General features: G+C 46.7%; 1 long non-coding RNA gene across 1 annotated transcript in view; it reads right to left on the reverse strand.

Moving 5' to 3' along the window:
• Positions 1–4,957, reverse strand: part of LOC116082100 — a 24,032-nt gene extending 19,075 nt beyond the window's left edge. The window contains exon 1 of the long non-coding RNA XR_004115169.1: positions 4,746–4,957. This is a non-coding gene — a long non-coding RNA (uncharacterized LOC116082100). The remainder of the gene's footprint in view (positions 1–4,745) is intronic.
• Between the last annotated feature and the right edge of the window lie 4,723 nt (positions 4,958–9,680).

A 9,680-nucleotide genomic window follows, 5' to 3' on the forward strand; every position in this document is an offset into this window, starting at 1 on the left:
AGGGGAGGAAATATACAAATTGAACTTAATAAAAGTTAAGAATCGTTCCCCCACAGAGAACACAATAGACAGGTGCACAGAACGGCAGAAAATGCTTTCCTGGCTCTGCTGCCCAAGGCCTGAGTTAGTCACAGGTGTGAGCCACCTCACTTGGCCACTTAGGTTTTATATAAACCTTTTATGCATAGCCTGTAGGTATTTTTATACAGCTTTCCCCCAGCATGCTTACAGCTGGACTCCAACAGATAGCCTGAGGCCAGGTGTGGAAAGTTTCCACTCAAGATACCATGGGGGTGCTGGGGGCCCGGAGGGGGTGATTTTAGAGGATTTGGGATTTTTAATATTTAAATTAGATATTAAGATATTAGGTAAATTGTTAGGATTTGATGACAGCAACAAGGGACTTTGCCCTTTTAATTCAGCTTGGGACACCAACCCATGGGGATAATGCCACCCACATTTATGATGAATCTTCCCACCTCAATTAGCACGTCACCTAGGAACTCCCTCAGAGATCTGCTGGCAGGCTTGTTTCCAGGTCACCATGGATCCCAGGAAGCAGGTATTTAACATGAATCTGCAAGCCCCTCTCTCCAAAAGAGTGGGCGCTCCCTTATGGTTTATCAAGCTGCCTTAATCCAAGTTTCAACTCGAGCTGATTTTTCAGCCCTTCTGGAATTCCTCTCTCCTCTCTTACAACTCTCTGTCAATGCATGCCCTCTGGTCCAACTAAGGTTCTGTTCCCCGGGCCTCTCCTGTAGATATTCACCTGGAATGCCCTCTTCTAATCTATACGACTTCTCCCTTCTTTCAAGTCCTGACATATGCCCCACTTTCTGCACACAAATTATAACAATTACATTAACCTACATCTCCCACAGTTGTCTGTCATCTTCTGATCACCAGCGTTTAACCCTTTCCTCGGGGGCCTGGCATCACGCACGGGTCTCCATGCATGTGCAGAGCTCTGGGCCAGACACTCAGTGAGACCCATCTCCCAGTGCTCTCTAGCTGACTCACCCTGGACCAGCAGACAGTCAGGTTTCTTAAGGATGAGACCATGCATGCCTTTCCAGGCCTCTGCACAAGACAGGTGCCAGGTGGATTAAAAGGCCTCGCTGGCTGTCCCTGCCAACTTAGCAACATGGCCGGTATTACAGCGAAAGGGTTTTTAAGGGCTTAGAGTTTGGACAAAATGTCTAGCGGCTGAGTCAGATGTGGTGGTGCACACCTGTAATCCCAGCGCTGGGCAGGATGGGGCAGGAGACTCAGAGCCACAGCCACGAGAGAGAGCCAGACCCTCTCTCTAAATTAATTAACTAAGTTGATTAGGGAGTTTAAAAGTTTGAACATGGGCATTTATGTGAGCAAAATTCTTCCTAGAACCCCCTCCCTTTGCTGTACCCACTCTCTCCCCCCTTCCTCTCCCTCGCCCTCTCTCTCTCTCTCTCTCTCTCTCTCTCTCACACACACACACACACACACACACACACACACACACACACGAATGCACCCACGCACTTCTGAGTTTATCATTCATGGCTTGAACTTCTATAGGCAGCATGATAATAGTTTTAGCAAAAGAAGGAAATTTGTGGGCAGACAAGATAGTCTGTGAGGTTCTCCACCTACCATCTTAACAATAATGACTAATGTTATTGCCAACCCCAGCCTCACACAGCCAGCTCAGAGGGCAACTGCACAACTCAAAGCCACTCCCAGCCCAGAGTCACACCATGCCTGCCGTGGCCCATTCTGACCATTCCGTCAGCTCTGATTTCCCCTCCCAGGTCCTTCCAGGCTATACAGTAAGCAGAGTCTGAGTAAACATAATTATGTGTGATTTAAGATTTTTCTTTTCAAAAGAAGCCACCTCATGAAAATTTCATAGAAAGGAAACCAAAAATCAAGGGCAGGATGTAAAAACGTGAAGATTCATAGACACAAACAGATTAAGTGGGAACGTCCTAAAGGCTTTAAACTGTCTCTAGTTATCGTATTCTACCTATCACCAAAACTGAGCCTAACAAGCTTTCTGGTTAGTTAGTCAGTTTGTTTGTTTGTTTTTAGCAGATCCCCTTCATGAGGAACTGAAGCAGTGTCCAGCCCATATCCCTTCTGGGAGCGCTTGGGTCACATGCATCCCCTCTTTAACCCACCTCAAAGCAGGCTAGTATGATCAATCCCAAAGGGCCTGGCAACAATAAAAGGTGTTGACCCCCCCCCCCCCAATGAAAGGGCTACTCAGTCCAGGCAGAGCCCACAGAGGTGCCCTGGACTCTGTCTGTCCCCCTGCCATGCCAGGGGAGGCCCTTCAAGCAAACCCTCTCTATATCCCCAGCAGAGGGGAGGGAAGCTTAGGAGGGAAGCACCCCTGTTTAGACATCCACAATCCATCATCCCAAAGGAAAACGTTTCGGTGGCAGAGCCCTCAGAGGGGCCTTTTATAAAGCAGGAGATGCTGAAGTTTCTCCTTTCCGCGTTTGCTGCCCCAGAGGCCGGCCTCTGGCTCAGACTCCTGGTTTGTGTTACCCAGTAGTGGCTGGGTACCTCTCTCAGAGAGTGTGACAGTGGCAGAAACCCAAAGGGGGAGCTGAGGCTATTTCTTACAGCCCAGCTATCTGTTCATCCCCCAGCAGCTGAGGGAAAGGAACAAGCTAGAATTTTTATTTGCTAAAGATTTATTATATTTCCTAAAGATCGGTAAACTTTTCAACCAGGCAGATCTCTCATTGGTTAAACAATGTCCTCTTTTAACAGCATGGTCATGATTATATTTTCATTTCTTTTGGTGGAGAAAGCATGCAATGTCAGAAGACTGTCGTAAGTTACCTAACTTCTATCATAAATATGCATTACTTCTACAGCCCCCAGAGTCATTTGGAAAACGTAGGCAGCCAGTGTGGTTCATTCACTGCCCTCCCTGCAATGTCCTGCCCAGGCCTTGCTCTGTTAACCTCTGTCCTCCCTAGTGACTGAGTAATATGGCCTGCCCAAGATCTAGAGCTCACACATGCCACCCAGCCTAGTTCTCAGTGCAGACAGGGCAAACTGGGGAGGTGGGGGAGTCAGCACAGTACCTCCCGGGCCGACTATATTCCCCTACCTCTTTCCAAGCAACAGATACAAGAGCACAAGATTCTAAAGCAGTAGGAGCTCCTTCCTTTTGGGGTTCGAACGACCATTTACAGAGGTTGCATATCAGATAGCCTGCATATCAGATATTTACATTACAATTCATAACAGTAGCAACAAAAATAATTTTATGGTTGTGGGGGTTCACCACAACATGAGGAAGTGTATTAAAGGGTCACAGCATTGGGAAGGTTGAGAACCACTGCTCTAGAGGGAGAGGGGGTGGAGAAATTGAGCAGCTACAGCTATATCCCTACCCCTACCGCTGGAGCCATGACTATCCTTAGTTAGGAAGACCAATAGTTTCTCTTCTCGCTATTGCCTTCTCAGAAATGAAGCAGTTAACTGAAACCTAAGGCTCCCGTTTATAAAGCAAGGAGTCCCTTATACTTCTTTTTATTTTTATCTGTTCATTTATTTACTATTTGTTGGAGTTGTAGCATCATCTATTGAAAAAAAATACTGAAAGCTTGAATGCTCCCAGAACATGAAGAAGAAAAGAATGTTTTCTTTTTCTTTTTTTCCTAGACTGAGCAATCGTTTTTTGACATCCACCACACCAAAAGTTAGCTGTCCAGAATGAAGACTCACCAGGCTTCAGCAGACAATTATCGAGTGAATGAGAAACAAACCGACCTGGTCATGCTGAAATAAGGACACCGGGGCCTCTTTGGACAAATTCCTTCTAGAGGCTGGACAAGTGGGGGCCACACCCACATGCCGCCTTTTACCCAGGCGAGTCTCAAAGCACCAGCCAGGCTGATGGATGGGTCTGCAGTGGCCTCGTTTGCCACCAGATTGGGGCACAGCAGCTGTCTGACAGCCCTTCGATTGACCCTGGTCAGCACTTTCAAGGTAGGAAGCACAGAAGAATAGTGTCCACTTAAAGCCACAACAAAGGCGGTAAGGGGATGCCCTTCCTTTGTGAATGGGGCAGTGGGCTGGCCACTCTAAATACACATACGCCAGTAAGGGAAGCGGGTGTGAATGGAGGCAGAATTGCTCTGGGGCAATTCCAGCTTGGCCCTTTGTCACCCTGGAAGACAGTTGGACACTCAGGCCCAGTGTGACTTGGACACAGACCTGGTGTTACATAAAGTCCCTGCAACCTGCTAGTCTGGTTCAGCAACAGCTTCAGTAGTCTTGAAGCTGTCCCTTGGTTGTCCTCTTCCAGGAGAAGATCCATGTGTTCTTTCTCTAATCTTCCTATTGTGTATAATTAATATAATCCATATGTCCTAAATTCCCCATGTCTTAGCATACCCAGAGCTCCTTCTCAAGCTCTGTTCTCTAATGCCCACTCACTGCCAGAGTCCTGGTAAGTGTTCCCCAAGTCCCATATAAGTTATTGAGGTGGGACCTGTGAAGCTAGGTCACTGGGGACATCTTTGAAGATCACTTCTTTTTGTTCTCCTTTGCTTCTCAGCTGCTACAAGGTAAATAGCTTCCTCCAACACGTTCCTGCCATGATGTACCTTCTCAACACAGCCAATGCAGTGGGACGAGCTGACCGTGGACTGTAAGCCAAAAGAAACCTTCCCTCCTTTTAAGTGGAATATCTAAGGGTGGTTTCAGACAGGAAGAGCTGACACATCCATCAGCTCACTTACCTTCCTCCATGTCACTACTGAAAGGAGGAAAACAGAGTTGAAGTGGATTTCACAACGGAGCTGACACACATTCGGCCTAGTGAAGTTGGGAGTAGAACGCCATGTTGATTTGATTATTCTGGTCTTCGTTTCTTAAAATGTGCGTGTGCGTGCGTGTGTGCGTGTGCGTGTGCGTGTGCGTGTGCGTGTGTGTGTGTGTGTGTGTGTGTGTGCGTGCGTTATATGAACATGTGTGTTGTGGTGGTTTGAATGTGCTTGGCCCATAGGGAGTGGTACTGTTAGGAAGTGTGGCCTTGGCATAGGAAGTGCGTCACTGCAGGGGTGGGCTTTGGAGATCTCCTCCTATGCTCAGGCTCCACCCATTGCAGAAGAGAGCTTCCTCCTAGCTGCCTGAGGATGCCAGTCTCCCCTGGTTGCCTTCAAATCAAAATGCAGTACTCTCTGCTCCCTCTCCAGTACCATGTCTGCCTGCGTGCTGCCATGCTTCCTGCTATGATAACAGACTATAAATCTTTTCAACCATAAGCCAGCTCCAATTAAATATTTGCCTCTAGAAGAGTTGCTAAGGTTATGGTGTCTCTTCATAGCAATGGAAAGACCTGTGTAAAAACAGTTCCGGGGAAGTTCTCTTGTCTATTGAGGGTCATCTCCTTCTTTCCCTCCCTTTCTTCCCTTCTCTCTCCCTTTTCCTCCCTCTCTTTCTCTGTATTTCTATCTCCTTTGTTCTCTTGATACAGAGTCTTTAACAGAACTCAAAGCTAGGCTGACAGCGATCCAGTCCCAGTGACTCACCTGTCTCTGACCCCCACAACACTGAGCTTACAGGTGTGCTTGCCACCAAAGCTGGAGGCTCTAAGGATTTAGACTCAGGCCCTCCTGCTTGTTCACTAAGCTATCTTCTCCACTGTCTTCTCCACTGAACCATCGCCCCAGCTCTTTGGTTCTTCTGATGTAGAAATTCTGCTTCTTCATCTATCTTCCTGGCCCCAACAGCTCTCCTGAGCCTCATGCTTTTCCCTTGACTGGCTTGGTGGAAATATAAGAACACTTACCTAAATAGGGCTGTATGTATGCGGGTAAGCCCACATTTCACTATATCTAAAGTTTTGGGTTTTCTTACCTTTGTTGTTGGTTTGTTTTTAAGAGACACACTATAACTCTATCCCAAGTTACCCTAAAACCCACTATGTAGCCCAAGCTGGGCTCAAACTCATAGGAATCCTTCTGCCTTCAAGTTGAAATGCTAGGATTACTGGCATGAGCCACTAGGTCCAATTAAGACCTAATGTTTACACACTGTTAAAATGCAAAGCACATATAAAATTATAAATGCAAGAGGCTAGGCAGTGATTTAAAGTATGTGTAGTTCTTGCAGAGGACCCGAGTTCAGTTCTGAGCAACCATGTTGGACAGCTCACAGCTCATAATCACTTGGAGCTCCAACTTCAGGACATTCACCCTCACTGGTACCTGCACTCACATACACATACCCACACACAAACACACATACTCCCCCCCCCCACACACACACACATACACTTTTCAAATCTTATCTTCCTCTGGCATCCAGTAAGTCTGTGTCTGAACCTATGGATGTGTATGGACACCATTTCAACCATCTAATGAGGAACCAAGCAAGTTGATCAGAAAACAAAGACAGAATCCTGAACCACTCGTTCTACAGAGTCAAGAGGACCTGAGTAGCTTTCTTCCATATTTTGCTTCCTCTCTCCCTCCTAAATGCTGTATAGGTAGATTTGGGTGTTGGATTGAAGATTGCTATCCTAAGAAAGCAACAATGAGTTTACATTTAGGTCCTGGTTTGTAAATAAGCCTCAAGCTGCTAGGTTCTCTTGCAACTCACCTATAATCTCAGCACTCAAGAAGTAGAGGTTGGAGGATCCTGAGTTGGAGGATAGCCTGAGCTACACAGTGAGTTCTGGGCCAGCCTGGGCTACATAGCAAAATTTTTAAAAAGACAGAGTCCAGACCTGGTGAGAGGAGGCAACCCAGTGAAGACACTGCATGGTGCCAGAAGCAGGAACCATTTGTAAAATTCATATTTTTTTTTTTTTACGCAAGATTTCTAGACTTTTGCAGTCTTGAGTTACAGTTCATTGTTCTAGGAGAACTCAGGAGAAAAAGAACACCTTCGGCCTTGAAGTCTGAGTTCGAGTTGAGCCGGAGCCTGGTGGTACAGCAGATGTGGAGATCTTCTTGAGCGGCACTATCTGTAAACTGACCGCAGAATTGAGGGCCCCGGGTCTCCTCTGGGGACTTGTGCTGTTGTGTGAGTCATCACATTGTCTCACAGGTCACCAAAGCGTGGACTCCAAGCCCACACAGCTCCACTGCCTCCTCGGTAGTCTTCTACCCTATCCAATTGCAAACCGATGTTTTACATGCCAATGGGGAAGCAGGTTTTAATGACCAGTTTTCAAAGGGGCGTTTTGAGACATGTCTCAGGCAGACCTGAAAGGAGCAGAGGTGAAAAAGACGGGGAGCCCACCTTTCAGGGGTAACTAGCCCCTGTGATACCATGACTGCCAGATAGACATGAAAGAAAGAAAGGCAGAGAAAGGCGGAAGGAAGAGAAGGAGGAAGGGAAGAAAGAGGGGCGAGCAAAGGACTCAGAACCTAAAATAAGTCAGTGCCACAGCTGTGAGGAAGTGCCCACAGCTTCTCTGAAGGAATGATGGCATCTCCATTTTGGATAAAAAGTATTTTTGCTGGCACAAATAGGTATGATAATACCTGGAACTCAAACTTTGTGTGTCCGGGCTAAACTATGACTCCATGTGTAGCCCAGACTGACCTTCGTGCCTCCCCATCCACAGTGCTGAGACTACAGGTGTGCACCACCACCCCAAGGCTTGTGCATGCCAAGCAGGCACTCTACCAACTGAACTTCATCCCAGCCCATTATAATTATTAATACGGTTTCATTCTCCATCTTCATTGCCTGTGTATAGCACACTTTGCTGTGACTCCTGCCAAGCCACGTGAATAGGCTCTGGGAAGACCAGCCAGGCAAAAGAAGATGCCCAGAGCATGTTTGATCATTGCTTCTGTTTTCAGAATACACTAAACATAGGTTTTTCAAATCCGGTCCTGCCCCCGAGTTCTACCAGCATTTCCTGCCTGCCTCTTACGTCATAAAGAGAATCCAGTCTTGAGTCTTATGGATGCAGCCTCCCTCCAAGTGAGCCCACTCCCTTCCACATCCTCTTGTGTCTCATCGTCTCCTTTCCAGCTTCCCCTCTGCTCCCAAAAAGCCTGCTGCCATATGGGATTGTATTTTTCCTTTCCCACAGCCAGGGATAAGTGTAAACCTACCCCCATCCCCCCTGATCGACTGTATTCTCCAGTGACTTGGCTCTGTTCTCAGGCTTCTTCCAGCACACTCTCTAGCTCTCCTTCCCTCACCCCCACCCTCCCTCTTCAAATCATACAGTTCCCTGCAGAGGGACACCTCTTAGGGTGTTTAATAAACACTATAGGGCATGACCCTGTCCTGAGGCCCCTCGTGACTGAGATTGTACAAATCTGATTTCATGGGCTCGTATTAGGCTGAGCCATACAAAATTGCTGTTATTCAACCATGTTGACATCCAAAAAGAATGACAACCCTGTGAGCTTCAATCTAATAAAAGAGGCTGAAATTCAGATATTAAAAACATATGATTTGACATCCCACCTGCTCTCTCTTCCCAAATGGTGGGTATAAATTTGGAAATGGGGGTGGGGAAAGAAAGCAGTGTGTATCATGTTCTACGGAATACAGCGCTTTGCTCTTTGGGGGTTAATTCTGCCCAAGACGGGATGTTTATAATGGCTCGAGATGGTTTTTGCTCGTCACGGTCAGATGGAAGATGCTACTGGAGGTGGGGGTAGGGCGGAGCAGGGATACAGGCCAGCACTGCTAAAGAACCTACAATGTGCCGGGCATCAAGCACAGTGAGCATGGTGTCCCATATGCCAACAGTGTGCCTCCAGCATCCCTTACCCCAGGTATTCGGTTCTAGAAGTGTTACACATTTCAGACTAAAGGAGCTTTAAAATATCCATGCATTATGGAGATATCATGGGGATAGGACTCAAGTCTAAACATGAAACACATTAATGCTTCATATACACTTCATACGCACAGCCCGAAGGTAATTTTTACATTATTTTTGGCATGCCTACATTCTAACTGCAGCCTGTCACATAAGGTCAGGCATGGAATTTTCCACTTGTGGAGTCATGTCAGCTCTTAAAAACTTTCAGATTCTGAAGCGTTTCAGATTTATTTTCCAGGGGCTGGAAAGGCAGCCCAGTTGGCAGAGCGCTTGCTGAGCACACACAAAGCTCTGGGTTCGATCTCCAGCACCGTGTGGTGGTACCTGCCTGTACCGCTCTAGAGGTACTCAGCACTCTCCGGGGTAGAGATGGGAGAGTCGGAGGTTCAAGGCTAGCCTCAGCTACACAATGTGTTTGAAGCCAACATGAGTTACATGAGACTCTGTCTTGAAAAGGAAAGAAAGATGAAAATCCAGATTTTTCACTTTTCAAACTTGTCAAAAGGAAATAGTCTCGTTTTGAGTATTTTCTGGGGACCCAGACCCTTAGACATGGAGTTAAGAAGTAACATCAAAGAGGCCAGCTCTGTCAACCATTAGAACAGTGGTTCTCAACCTTCCTAATGCTTCGACCTTTTACTACAGTCCCTCATGTTGTGGTGACCCCCCAACCATAAAATAATTTTTGCTGTTAATTCATAACTGCAATCTTGCTGCTGTTTTGTGCTGTCAAAATTTTTAATCCCAATTCAGGGTTTCTAGGCCTTGATCATTTAGTTTCCGGATGAAAGACACACAACTTTTTATAATTTACAGTAAGCCTTAAACAGCACAAGAGCTGGGCGGGTCTCTGACCTCTATGCTGTTAGAGTCT

Source organism: Mastomys coucha, unplaced genomic scaffold (genome assembly GCF_008632895.1).
Source record: "Mastomys coucha isolate ucsf_1 unplaced genomic scaffold, UCSF_Mcou_1 pScaffold7, whole genome shotgun sequence".
NCBI lineage: Eukaryota > Metazoa > Chordata > Mammalia > Rodentia > Muridae > Mastomys > Mastomys coucha.